Raw genomic sequence first — 14,846 nt, 5'->3', positions numbered from 1 at the left:
TGCCACTCAGTAAACGACCAGCTGTCTAGTGTGCCACTCGATAAACGACCAGCTGTCTCGTCTGCCACTCAGTAAACTACCAGCTGTCTCGTCTGCCACTCAGTAAACTACCAACGGTCTAGTGTGCCACTCCGTAAACTACCAGCGGTCTAGTGTGCCACTCACTAAACTACCAGCTGTCTTGTCTGCCACTCGGTAAACTGCCAGCTGTCTTGTGTGCCATTTGGTAAACTACCAGCGGTCTTGTGTACCACTTGGTAAACTGCCAGCTGTCTTGTGTGCCATTTGGTAAACTACCAGCTGTCTTGTGTACCACTAAGTATGTTACCAGCTGTCTTGTGTACCACTCGGTACACTACCAGCTTTCTTGTGTACCACTCAGTAAACTACCAGCTGTCTTGTGTACCACTCAGTAAACTACCAGCTGTCTTGTGTACCACTCAGTAAACTACCAGCTGTTTTGTCTGCCACTCAGTAAACTACTAGCTGTCTTGTGTACCACTCAGTAAACTACCAGCTGTATTGTGTACCACTCAGTAAACTACCAGCTGTATTGTGTGCCACTCAGTAAACTACCAGCTGTCTTGTCTGCCACTCAGTAAACTACCAGCTGTCTTGTCTGCCACTCAGTAAACTACTAGCTGTCTTGTGTGCCACTCGGTAAACTGCCAGCTGTCTTGTGTGCCATTTGGTAAATTACCAGCTGTCTTGTGTACCACTAAGTACACTACCAGCTGTCTTGTGTACCACTAAGTACACTACCAGCTGTCTTGTGTACCACTCAGTAAACTACCAGCTGTTTTGTCTGCCACTCAGTAAACTACTAGCTGTCTTGTGTACCACTCAGTAAACTACTAGCTGTCTTGTGTACCACTCAGTAAACTACCAGCTGTATTGTGTGTCACTCAGTAAACTACCAGCTGTATTGTGTGCCACTCAGTAAACTACCAGCTGTCTTGTGTACCATTTGGTAAACTGCCAGCTGTCTTGTGTGCCATTTGGTAAACTACCAGCTGTCTTGTGTGCCACTCAGTAAACTACCAGCTGTCTTGTGTGCCACTCAGTAAACGACCAGCTGTCTAGTGTGCCACTCGGTAAACGACCAGCTGTCTCGTCTGCCACTCAGTAAACTACCAGCTGTCTCGTCTGCCACTCAGTAAACTACCAGCGGTCTAGTGTGCCACTCCGTAAACTACCAGCGGTCTAGTGTGCCACTCACTAAACTACCAGCTGTCTTGTCTGCCACTCGGTAAACTGCCAGCTGTCTTGTGTGCCATTTGGTAAACTACCAGCGGTCTTGTGTACCACTTGGTAAACTGCCAGCTGTCTTGTGTGCCATTTGGTAAACTACCAGCTGTCTTGTGTACCACTAAGTATGTTACCAGCTGTCTTGTGTACCACTCGGTACACTACCAGCTTTCTTGTGTACCACTCAGTAAACTACCAGCTGTCTTGTGTACCACTCAGTAAACTACCAGCTGTCTTGTGTACCACTCAGTAAACTACCAGCTGTTTTGTCTGCCACTCAGTAAACTACTAGCTGTCTTGTGTACCACTCAGTAAACTACCAGCTGTATTGTGTGCCACTCAGTAAACTACCAGCTGTCTTGTCTGCCACTCAGTAAACTACCAGCTGTCTTGTCTGCCACTCAGTAAACTACTAGCTGTCTTGTGTGCCACTCGGTAAACTGCCAGCTGTCTTGTGTGCCATTTGGTAAATTACCAGCTGTCTTGTGTACCACTAAGTACACTACCAGCTGTCTTGTGTACCACTAAGTACACTACCAGCTGTCTTGTGTACCACTCAGTAAACTACCAGCTGTTTTGTCTGCCACTCAGTAAACTACTAGCTGTCTTGTGTGTCACTCAGTAAACTACCAGCTGTATTGTGTGCCACTCAGTAAACTACCAGCTGTATTGTGTGCCACTCAGTAAATTACCAGCTGTCTTGTGTACCATTTGGTAAACTGCCAGCTGTCTTGTGTGCCATTTGGTAAACTACCAGCTGTCTTGTGTGCCATTTGGTAAACTACCAGCTGTCTTGTGTACCACTAAGTACACTACCAGCTGTCTTGTGTACCACTCGGTACACTACCTGCTGTCTTGTGTACCACTCAGTAAACTACCAGCTGTCTTGTGTACCACTCAGTAAACTACCAGCTGTCTTGTGTACCACTCGGTAAACTACCAGCTGTCTTGTCTGCCACTCAGTAAACTACCAGCTGTCATGTCTGCCACTGAGTAAACTACCAGCTGTATTGTCTGCCACTCAGTAAACTACCAGCTGTCTTGTGTGCCACTCAGTAAACTACCAGCTGTCTTGTGTGCCACTCAGTAAACTACTAGCTGTCTAGTGTGCCACTCAGTAAGCTACCAGCTGTATTGTCTGCCACTCAGTAAACTACTAGCTGTATTGTCTGCCACTCAGTAAACTACTAGCTGTATTGTGTGCCACTCAGTAAACTACTAGCTGTCATCAAGCTCTCAAGTCAGAGAAGTCACACATAAGATACATTCGTAAACTCACTATTGTATTTGTCTCTTCTCCACCCAAGCCATCACAGCACCAAGAGACTCAAGATTAAGGAACTCATCAACTGGAAGATCTAAGCACAACATGTACCCTTCAAATTTATCTGGAGACGTCAGTAAAAGCTCTGTAATATCTATTTCCAAGCGGTCAGGTGGCAGTTCCTCGCCCATCCTCTCTAGTCTGTAAATAAAAATCCTGTTTAATTTTTTGGCAAAATACTCGAGCTACGATTTTCTAAACTAGTTAAAAAGTGTATTTTTCTAAAGTGTAACAGTATATGCATCATCTTTGCGATTGCCTTTGATAAACAACAAAAGGGAGAATATAGATTAATTTACTTGACCTTTTATCTGAGAATCCTACAGCATTTGAGTGCTCGTTTATCAAAAGTTTTGTCTGGACGATTTAACCTGATTATAAATTATTTTAAACAATGTTCAACAATTATTACTACTAGTCTTAATAAAAATTTTGTTCTGTAAAATAGCTTCAATTGCCTAATTTTTAAGGTTTTTTACAGTCTTACTGTTATTTGAGCAGAGTGTGTGCTTTTATTTTTTTAGAACCTTTTAACTCACTGTAGCCAAATAACCCTTTTGTTAACAAAGATATAATTATCAGTTTTAACTGTGGATATTTTGAGAAAAGCATCAGCCCCTAATTAATTATCTTAACATAAACTTACAGTTTAAGGAGCTGGAAACATAGTATTGATTTATCCTAGCAATATTGATTGTCTTGTGGGCTCTTTATTTTACAAATTTGCTAATTAGTTTACGAATTTGCTATTTAGTTTACGAATTTGCTATTTAGTTTACGAATTTGCTATTTAGTTTACGAATTTGCTATTTAGTTTACGAATTTGCTATTTAGTTTACGAATTTACTATTTAGTTTACCATTTTACTATTTAGTTTACGAATGTACTATTTAGTTTACAAATTTACTATTTAGTTTACCAATTTACTATTTAGTTTACGAATGTACTATTTAGTTTACAAATTTACTATTTAGTTTACAAATTTACTATTTAGTTTACCAATTTACTATTTAGTTTACAAATTTACTATTTAGTTTACAAATTTACTATTTAGTTTACGAATTTACTATTTAGTTTACGAATTTACTATTTAGTTTACGAAGGTACTATTTAGTTTACGAATGTGCTATTTAGTTTACGATTGTACTATATTGTTTACGAATGTACTATTTAGTTTACGAATGTACTATTTAGTTTACGAATGTACTATTTAGTTTACGAGTGTACTATTTAGTTTACGAGTGTACTATTTAGTTTACGAATGTACTATTCAGTTTACGAATCTACCATTCAGTTTCCGAATCTACCATTCAGTTTACGAATCTACTATTTAGTTTACGAATGTACTATTTAGTTTACGAGTGTACTATTTAGTTTACGAATGTACTATTTAGTTTACGAATGTACTATTTAGTTTACGAATGTACTATTTAGTTTACGAATGAACTATTTAGTTTACGAATGAACTATTCAGTTTCCGAATCTACCATTCAGTTTCCGAATCTACCATTCAGTTTACGAATCTACTATTTAGTTTACGAGTGTACTATTTAGTTTACGAATGTACTATTTAGTTTACGAATGTACTATTTAGTTTACGAATGTACTATATTGTTTACGAATGTACTATTTAGTTTACGAGTGTACTATTTAGTTTACAAATTTACTATTTAGTTTACCAATTTACTATTTAGTTTACAAACTTACTATTTAGTTTACGAACTTACTATTTAGTTTACGAACTTACTATTTAGTTTACGAAGGTACTATTTAGTTTACGAAGGTACTATTTAGTTTACGAATGTACTATTTAGTTTACGAATGTACTATTTAGTTTACGAATGTACTACTTAGTTTACGAATGTACTACTTAGTTTACGAATGTACTACTTAGTTTACGAATGTACTACTTAGTTTACGAATGTACTATTTAGTTTACGAATGTACTATTTAGTTTACGAATGTACTATTTAGTTTACGAATGTAATACTTAGTTTACGAATGTACTATTTAGTTTACGAATGTACTATTTAGTTTACGAATGTACTATTTAGTTTACGAATGTACTATTCAGTTTACGAATGTACTATTTAGTTTACGAATGTGCTGTTTAGTTTATGAATGTACTGTCTAGTTTACGAATGTACTAATTAGTTTACGAATGTACTAATTAGTTTACGAATGTGCTATTTAGTTTACGAATGTGCTATTTAGTTTATGAATGTACGAATGTACTATTTAGTTTACGAATGTACTATTTAGTTTACGAATGTACTACTTAGTTTACAAATGTACTATTTAGTTTACGAATGTACTATTTAGTTTACGAATGTACTATTTAGTTTACGAATGAACTATTTAGTTTACGAATGTGCTGTTTAGTTTATGAATGTACTAATTAGTTTACGAATGTGCTATTTAGTTTATGAATGTGCTATTTAGTTTATGAATGTACGAATGTACTATTTAGTTTACGAATGTACTATTTATTTTACGAATGTACTATTTACTTTACAAATGTACTATTTACTTTACGAAGGTACTATTTTGTTTATGAATGTACTATTTAGTTTATGAACTACCGTAAATCCTCTAATTGAACGCAATGTATATTTGAACGCCACTTCCATTTGACCACCACTACAACAAAAAGGTTGAAAAATAAAGCGCCACCCTCTATTTGAATGCCCCCTCCATTTGACCGCCACTTTGACAATCTTTGATTTTTATGAACCTATCATATCAAGTGATCAGGAGAAAGGTTGCCACAAATTTGTATTAATAATTAATTGTTTACATTAACAAAAATCTTTTCTCTCATTGTCCAACTTTAAAGCTTTTTGCTTTTTTCTGTTAAACTTCTAAAAGCAGCACCATAGAAATAATCAATAACAGTCTCAGGCTAATAGTAGTTGCTAGTTTAATGCAGTCTTTCTACTTCGAAGTAGCCTTACATGTATAAAGAACGATTCAAATTCACAATGGTAGGTTAACTTTGAAAACAGCACCTTAGAATTAATTACTGCTTCAGGCTAATAGTAGTTCTTTGTTTAATGCAAATCTAATACTTCAAAGAACATGCATATAAAAATGGTTTGCAAGTTTTGTACCAAAGGTATGTCTTGCAAACAAACTTTTCTGCTGTGCATTTGTCCTAAATGCTAAAGTGCTAAACTCAGCTGGTAAAAGTTATGCTCTGCCAAAAAAATAACATGTTTCTGCATGTAATATAAGTATATGATTCATTTATGTTACTTGTTCATGAATATATATTTGTATCTTTTGATAGATTATCATTATATAACGTATCAATATGCAGATTTATAACACGACATTTTATAGCATCCTTGCAGCTATCTTAACACAGCCCACAATGGATTGATGCTTATAACTCCACCTCTATTGCACATAATAAGCTAGTTTTGGCTGCAAACTGTAGAAAACATTTCAATGAGTGCAATGAGCTTTCATGCAACATTGTTAAATATAGATATAATAAAAACAAGTCTTCAAATTTAGGATGAAATAAAAATTGAAAATGTCAACAAATTGCAAAGCAGGACACAGGCTATAATATCATCGCTGGTCAATTGCAAGCAATAGCTATCAACTGGTAAAAATATATCCTGGTTTTTTGATGTAGGCCTATATTTATCAAAAGATTTTTGACAAATTGGAGGTAAGTGAGCAGGTTGATTGCATCCAAAAAGTTTAATATGGCTCTACCAAAAAAGAGGGTAAATATAGGCAAAATTGGCTTCGCCCATAATAGGACTAAATTTATCTTTCCGAAATTTCGGCGAGCCATTTGAACAATCCACCGTCAGCCTTGATTTGAATGTCGCCTCCAATTGACCATCACTATAAAGAAGAGGTTAAAAGAGCCCCAAGGCATTAGATTAGAGGTTTTATGGTATTTTACAGTATTTTACTGTATTTTACGGTATTTTACGGTATTTTACGGTATTTTACGGTATTTTACGGTATTTCACGGTATTTTACGAATTTGTTAATTATTTTAAGATTTTTCTGTTTAGGACTTTATGAATATGCTAATTTTTTTATGAATAACTTACGCAAATATTGCTTTCTATAGCCAATCATTAGACTATAGAAATTCATCTTTCTAATATGAAACAGGAAGGTACTCACATGCCAATGAACTTTGTGTTGACAGCTTCGACCAACTCTTGCACTGTCCTGACTTCATCATTCGCAATTGGCTCATATCCAATACTAGTTAGATAGAAATTCCTCTCTTCTTCCTTCATATCAAGAAGCATCCAAATACCTGGATACTCTGAAAAGCTAAAAAATTCCCATCACACAAATGTATAGACTAATTTAGTTACTGGATGTTTAGTGAGTGTACTCTCTACATGCGCTTGGTTGTCGAATAAGGTATTGGTTGTCGAATAAGGTGGACAACAAATACAAACATCCGATAGAGCTGTAATATTTTAGTTTTAGTTGTGATAGTGCTCTGAGTATTGTGATAAGTTCATATCATCCTGCGGCATGTTCCTATTCCTATTCCTAGTAGTTGACCGATATCACTAATTACTTGGCAGTAAAAGCCTTGTTTACAGCTTGGCGAAAGTCAAGGTATAAAAACACTACCAAGTTGGACTTGCAGTTTTGTGTTAAATGATTGACCAGAAACCACTAATTTATACAGACTAGAGGAAAGGGCTGGTAAAGAAAATAACCTGTATCCATCACCAACCAAACCTGAAATTGTCAATTCATACCAATATGCTTGCAGTCCTGAATAAATAAAACAAACTTTCTTCTTTTTGATTTGTGCCATTTTTTACGGAGATTAGCATAAAAACAGCAATATAACAAATTAAAGGAATAAGGTCAGCAAGTCAATTACTCTATCCCAGTTTTTAGGCTATGAATTGGCCTAAAATCCACAATGGCCATCTATTATACATTCATCTTTTACCACATAATTTATGGTGTACCAATTTATTTTAATCTAGCTCCAAGATTTCTCACTAACGACTAATGTTTGTTGCGAAGAGCGCATCCCAACCAATGGCAAAGTTACATCATATTTCAGCATATCTTATTCCATCGAATGCTCCTTTCAAATTTTACACCTCACTTTGCTTAAGGGGAATGTTAATCTATGTTTATAATAGGTTTCAAGATATTTTAAAAAACATTTTCAAGACATTTCAAGTTTTCAAAAAACATTTTGAAAGACGTTCATAGTCTGTGCCCTCTTTTATATGCAACAATTACAGGTTTTCATTCCATCATCTTAACTATATGGAACATGAACAAATTGCGTGCAGCCTTTAACAAACATTTTTCAAATATTTTTGCTAGCGCTGTTAATAATTTTCTCTATAATATTTGACCATCCAATGAAAATGGTATTTTAAATGTTGGATGTTACACTATTTATTGGATATGATCGACTGACCATAGCATCTTTACGCTATTTTCACAACAATTTAAAAAACATTCCAAATCAAAATGAAGTCGCTGACAATAAAGTATTAACACCAATACATAATACTGCTTACAATAGCTAAAACAGTGACAGACTAAATAGGAGATCAAACGACTTGTGTATATTTTGGTTTAGTTTTTTGTATCAACTTTTCCTGTTGGTGTAGAGAAAATCATAACAGATTGCCTATTGAATATTGAATATAACAGACTCCAACTTCAATATTTTAACAAGCTTATTTGATACATTTTGAATAGCAATTTTGTAGTTGAAATTGGTTAGATTCTACAAAATCACTAGCTTTCTCAACATTCTAAAATCATTATTAAAACATTAGAAATCTTTCAGCACAAACTGGTTTTAGTTGTGGTACAGCTGACTAGCTTTACCCTTAATTTAACCAATCAGCAAAGTGGATGCTTACCAAGCTCCCAGCCAATGTTTGTTGCCAGAAAGTGAAAGCTAAGGTGAGTGAAACATGCATACCGGTATGGTATCACTTTTAAAATGCTCAAAAAGTTGTTTGTTCACATCTTTAGACTTTTTAATACCTTCAACCAAAAACATTTCATGATGGTAGCAAAAGAGTTTTCAAGTTAAAATTCCACTATTGTCAAATTAATCCAAAAAAATATATTAAGCTATAGACTTGGCAGCCATAGACTTGGCTGCCATAGAATTACAATACAACTTGATCAGTGGAAGTCTGACACAGAAGATAAGAACCATCCTTACGTAGATATTTTGCCCAAGACAAGAGTTCTTTTCAAGTCAAATACTGGCTGGATCAGCATGAAGCATTTGTAGGGAAGGCCTACACTTTCCAAATATGCTTTCCGACTAGGTTCTCCCATTTTGAATATTATGTTGAGGTCATCAATTCTATGCTCAGCTGACTCAACACTCGCAAACTCTAAGACCCTGTAGAATAACATGTATTTGACAAAAAGCCAACTTTCAGATGACTGAAATACAAGTATAAACAGAATAGGCAAATACTCAGTTTCACCTCTGATTAGCTGGTGGTATAATCTTTGCTTGTCCTGCGCTTTCATCTATATCTCTCCAAGCTTCTGCTAAAGTGCACTGAAGTTTCCTTAAATACATATAGTTCATGAGAGTTCCATGGAATATTTATGTGAGCGAGTTATGTAAAGTTTGTATATTGTATAGATTTATATAAAGAGCAACTAATGGGCATCTCTATGGCCTGTTATTAAATTGGAGTGCTCAGTGAATTCAATAAATTGTTAGCAAAATTTCCTAAGAGGTAAATATTTGGTTCAGCCTTTAGCTGATCTATAGACAGGCTTCTTACCTCATAACACTAAACTGCTCTTGTGTCTAGAAAAGTGTCAAGTTGGTCCACTGTTCAAGTGAAGAAGATATACAGATATAGTAGTTTATACAGTAGTAGATATATATATAGTATATATAGCAGTTTATACAATGGTAGATATATATATAGTAGATATAGTAGTTTATAACAGTGGTAGATATATATAGTAGATATAGTAGCTTATACAGTAGTAGATATATATAGTAGATATAGTAGTTTATACAGTAGTAGATATATATATATAGTAGATATAGTAGTTTATACAGTAGTAGATATATATAGTAGATATAGCAGTTTAAAAGCAAGTATATGCTATTCAACTGCGCTTTGCAAAACATTTTCACTATTTTTATTGTGGTCCATCTTTGAGTCCTGTAGCTACAATAACACTTTTGCATCTGTTTGTGATGACAACTTCTCACAACTAGCTTTTTGAGAGCTTGATTAACAATGGATCAGTGTTCACTAAGACAGACTTCATGGGACTTTAATTATTAGCCTTATCAACTTGATCATGCACAGATGCCAGTATATTAGTACCTCAAAATAAGAACATTCTATAAGTTGTCATTAAACCATCATTAGCTATCGCAAGCAGGTTTCAATTTCTTATCAGCAACTCGTTTATATTTGTGAATTTTAGGAAGACAGACATAATTATTCTTATATTTGCTTGCAATCAATTGTATTGAAGTGGTATAAAGCATTTTCTTCAAACCTTTGTTCATCTCTATTTTGTTGCAATTATATTATGTGCTACTGACCATTAGTTAAATACAGACATTTAAACAAATACATTATCTTTTACATATATTATTCATAAACATACTTTTATTAGAAAAACGCCTCATTTTTTGGAAAAGTTCATTTAAAATCTAATAATGCCACACAATTTTTCTTCAAGACCATTTGGTCATGTCATGTTTTTTAAAGTTTTTTAAATATTTGACCAAGACATCTGATCCAGAATGATTAAAAGAAATGGGTTATTTGAAGTAAGTATTTTAATACAGGATAGCTATTTTTCATCCTTATTTTACCATTCGCACAAGTTTTTTAAATATTTCATATACATTAGAGATGCACTGAAATGTAATACTGTTGAAGACAGTTTTGAAGTCAAATGCTACCTTTTATCACACTGATATCAAAATGAAGCAACCGTACACAAACATTAGATTTACAATGAAGGTTGTTGGTAAGACTTACTTATGACTTCTGATCATAAATAGTCATTGACATAATATTGAAACAATTTTGGAAGCTGCATCTAATCCTAGATTTTCTAAGCCTACCAAAAACTTTTAGGTACATCATGCAAGTACGTAGCAAGTATTCAATGCAAATTTTGTACACAAAGTAGGCCATTGAGGTATGCTCAATGTCCTTAACAGACATGTACGAGACTACATATGTGTTGTGATGTCAGCAATTGACATTCCTAAGTGAGGGCTTCAGCTGAACCATTACAATGTATCACTTAAGTTATAATTTCAAATTATAATTTTCGCCATCTCATACCTTTTTAACAAATAATTTATAATTTTGAAATCTTTGCAAACCTATTGGTTCTGGTTAAGTGAAAAATTAAATTAAAATTTGACCACTTAACTGAGAGCAAGTGTGATGCCTGGAGCTATTCTTATTGGAATTAACAGACTGTAAATTTAGCGCTAGTCAGTCGTATCAGTTACGTTTTAATTCAGGTTTCAGTTTTGGTACTTTTAGTTCAGTACTTTATCCCAGCCTTTAGAATATTTGTCAAGATAACATTCCAAACCAAAACTCAGATTGCATTAAATTTGAGTAAAGAGTTTCCAGCAAGAGTCATACGCATACATGTATTTATCACAGAGGCATTTCAATTAAATACCTAATTGATATGAGTAAATGGATGCTCACCTGACTTCATCTTCATCGATATCATCGGTTTCCTGATCGAGTGTCTCATCAAACCAATCATTAATAAATTTTGTAGTGATGTCGAGAATATCTCTGTCGTTGCTGAGAGATAACAACTTTTGCATCGATTCAGAACTAACCACAGAATCTTCATCCGGATCTTTAGCAGCGGCCATTGCAACTGATCTTCAGTTACTTACACGTAAGTAACTGATCTTCAGATACTTACATGTATAGTATGCAAAGTCAAACTAAAACTAGTTTCTTTATTGAAGCCTTAACTGGTGAATAATCAGCAAGACTTACCACTGTAGAAATCACCAAAGCTCATTTGTAAAGACCATATATATACTCAGACTGTAATGCCTTGGCTATAGCATTAAGAAACATTGTTGAAATCTCCAACAAGCTGTGAGGCTTATTTGATAAGTAGGGAAAATAAGACAAACTTCAATTGTTGCAGTTTTCTTCATCATTTGACAATGACATCTCCTAAAGTTCGACAGTGACATCTCCTAAAGTTTGACAGTGACATCTCCTAAAGTTTGACAATGACATCTCCTAAAGTTCGACAGTGACATCTCCTAAAGTTCGACAGTGATATCTTGAAACGATGATCAGAGAAAATGGTAAAACTTTGTGAAAACTCTTTGAGGAAATTTCATATCATAAAATTCAACTGTTTTACTAATAAAATTATATAAATGTACTAAAGACTAATCAAATTATATAAATGTACTAAAGACAGGCACTCAAAGTCCAGAGCTCAAAGTAGCTAATTCACACTTATCTAAATATGGTGACATTCTCTCAGTTGAAAAAGCAGATTAAAGGCCACCTTTATCCTTACAATAACTTTTTTGAAAGTTAAAATATATATATATATATATATAATGCACATACATGCATATACCATACTTACATATATACATGTATTTGGATGTATGTTCATGTATATATAGTTTACATACATGAATACACATATAATGTACATATATGTATCTATATTTAATGAAAATACATGTATATACATACACTGTACATACATATATGTGTGTAAGTACATTTGTATATACATGTATGTACATACATACATGTATAACATATGTATATACAAGATACCCATACGTTGTATATACATGTATATACATATACCGTACTTACATGTATATGCATATATTGTATGTACATGTATATACATATAATGTACATAGGTGTATATGCATATACTGTACATACATGTATATTTAAACATGCATATGCATGTACTGTACATACATGTATATACATACACTGTGTGCACTTGTATATACATTTATATGAATTTTCCGCAAAAAGAAATGGCAGTCAATGGGAATATTTACTGCAGCAACAGATTTTCATTGCAGATGATGCAATCTCTATTTAGTTGGTAAGTCTTTTTGGGTAATTTTTTAGCAAAACTTGGATAAGTGCAGTAGATATTATATAAAAGCTGAAGATTTATACTTAAAAAGTAGAAAAATGCTGAATGCCTTTTATGACTATCATATTTGCTAGGAGAGATAATTGTTTTTAAAATAGCAAATAATGTACTTATTTATTTAACACAGCTTGTATTTTTACTTTAATGATAAATAACACTCTCATTTCTTGTAGTACAATGATTAATGGCAGTGTAACAAGTGTGGCGTTACAAGCCCTCCTTCGGATATTACCTGCATGTATGTTGTGATCAAAGATTAAGCCAAGATGCATTTTCTAAAGAAAGGGTAGCTTATATATATATATATTAGTAATTTATTAGCTGGACAGTTAGACAGCTTGTATATTAACCTAGGAGGCATGCATAGACTTCTCATCAGCTTAGTTAAGACTGTGCTTGCTTGTGTATTGGTGTTGTTGTCAGGTTTATTCACATTGTCAGTGAGCTGAGAAGCTTTGACAAGGATACTGCATTCAGTAAATAAGTAGGGCTGTACTCTGAAGTCATAAAAACTAATATTAATAATGCAAAAGATACCGCAATCAGCATATGAATTTGCGTTAAAATTTGAATAAAACTAATAAATTAAATAGAATTAATTAAAAACTAAATTGAATAAATTGAATTTTTAGAATAGAACTCAAAATCTGCTGACTCATTTGAAACAGAAGTGGGTCTCATCAGGATGTTGGCCAACTGCAAAGGAGATCAATAGATGATGGCCTTGACATTTCAGCACGCGTTTTTATACTGTGAAATAAAATCCTTCCAACAGTTTCTCAGATGATGCCAACTCTTAAAAATTCCATAAATTAAACACAACAGTTTAAGCAAGAGCTTAAAAAATCTTTACAAATAACCTTGAAGTCTGAACACTGCATAATGCGGTGCAAATGTTGTCCGGGTGTTCTGGGTTTAAATACATGTAGCTGCTTTTTAAAGAAGCCATTGTACTTATAAACATTTTGTTACCATAGAAACACAGTTATACATTAAAGAAATTTCAATTTGGTTTAAGTTACAAAACCTTAATTTATACAAAGTAATACCATCAAATACTCTTTTACATTCCTCTATATTTATTGATTTCTTTCTTGTTTTGTTCAAACTCTGTACATCACCTTTTCTATTGCCCTTTCTAATCCTTCTTACAGTCTCTCTGACTATTATAGTACTGCTCAACAAATTAAAAAACTTGAAATAAAAAGGATAAATTTTTTCTGATCTTCACCTGGTGAATAACAGCGGTATATTAAACTTTGTTGCTAGTAGTTTTGATGAACTTGTCAAAGAAGTAATCACAGAAATTTGAATTTGATTCCATATCAATAAAACCGTGTTTGGTTTTTATTTTTGGAAACTTTGTGAAGTGCAAGGCTTCTTTTATGCCACCGTCATAGTTGCAATTTTTAAAAAAACTGGAATTGAACAAACCAATTACAAATTCTGCACAGTTTTTTGCTTTTATGTTCTACCATTTTTTGCCACAGTTTCTTCATGAATTTTTTCTCATTTGCTGCAGTGTGGTGTTATTGGAACTAAAATGCTGCAACTAATGAACTCTGATGTTTATAACTCTACAGTACTTGTTATAAGAGTGAAAGTTTTTACAAACAAAATCAACTAGCAAAACTCAAACAGCAAACTTTACATGACATGGAATGCTTAACAAGAAAACATAATTACAACTTTTTCTTACAGAGCATGTACATGTATTTCCAATAATCTCTCTTCTTTGTTAGCTTGAAATGCGGTTTGAAAACACAAATGTGCTTTAGTCAAATAAATATTAAAACATTTTAACCGCTCTTTTCTGCTGTTGTGGTACGTTCCAATTTTTCTAGCAGTGTTTTTTTACATTTTTCTACTAGTGTTTCTCCTTCTTTCTGGACAGTCCTAAAACAATAGACATAATATTTTAGTTCTTGTTCACACGCATATAGCCTAAATTCATAGAATTTGATAGGAACTTATACAACTACAGTATCTAATGTAAATATTTTATTTTACTAAAAACTCAACTGGCATAGATCTATATATCTCATACACAAGTAAACAGAGCTAGCTGATGGTAAGGCAATATTAGTCAAATATCGCATGT

Source organism: Watersipora subatra, chromosome 3 (genome assembly GCF_963576615.1).
Source record: "Watersipora subatra chromosome 3, tzWatSuba1.1, whole genome shotgun sequence".
Lineage (NCBI taxonomy): Eukaryota > Metazoa > Bryozoa > Gymnolaemata > Cheilostomatida > Watersiporidae > Watersipora > Watersipora subatra.
Note: the sequence above shows the minus strand (reverse complement) of the source record.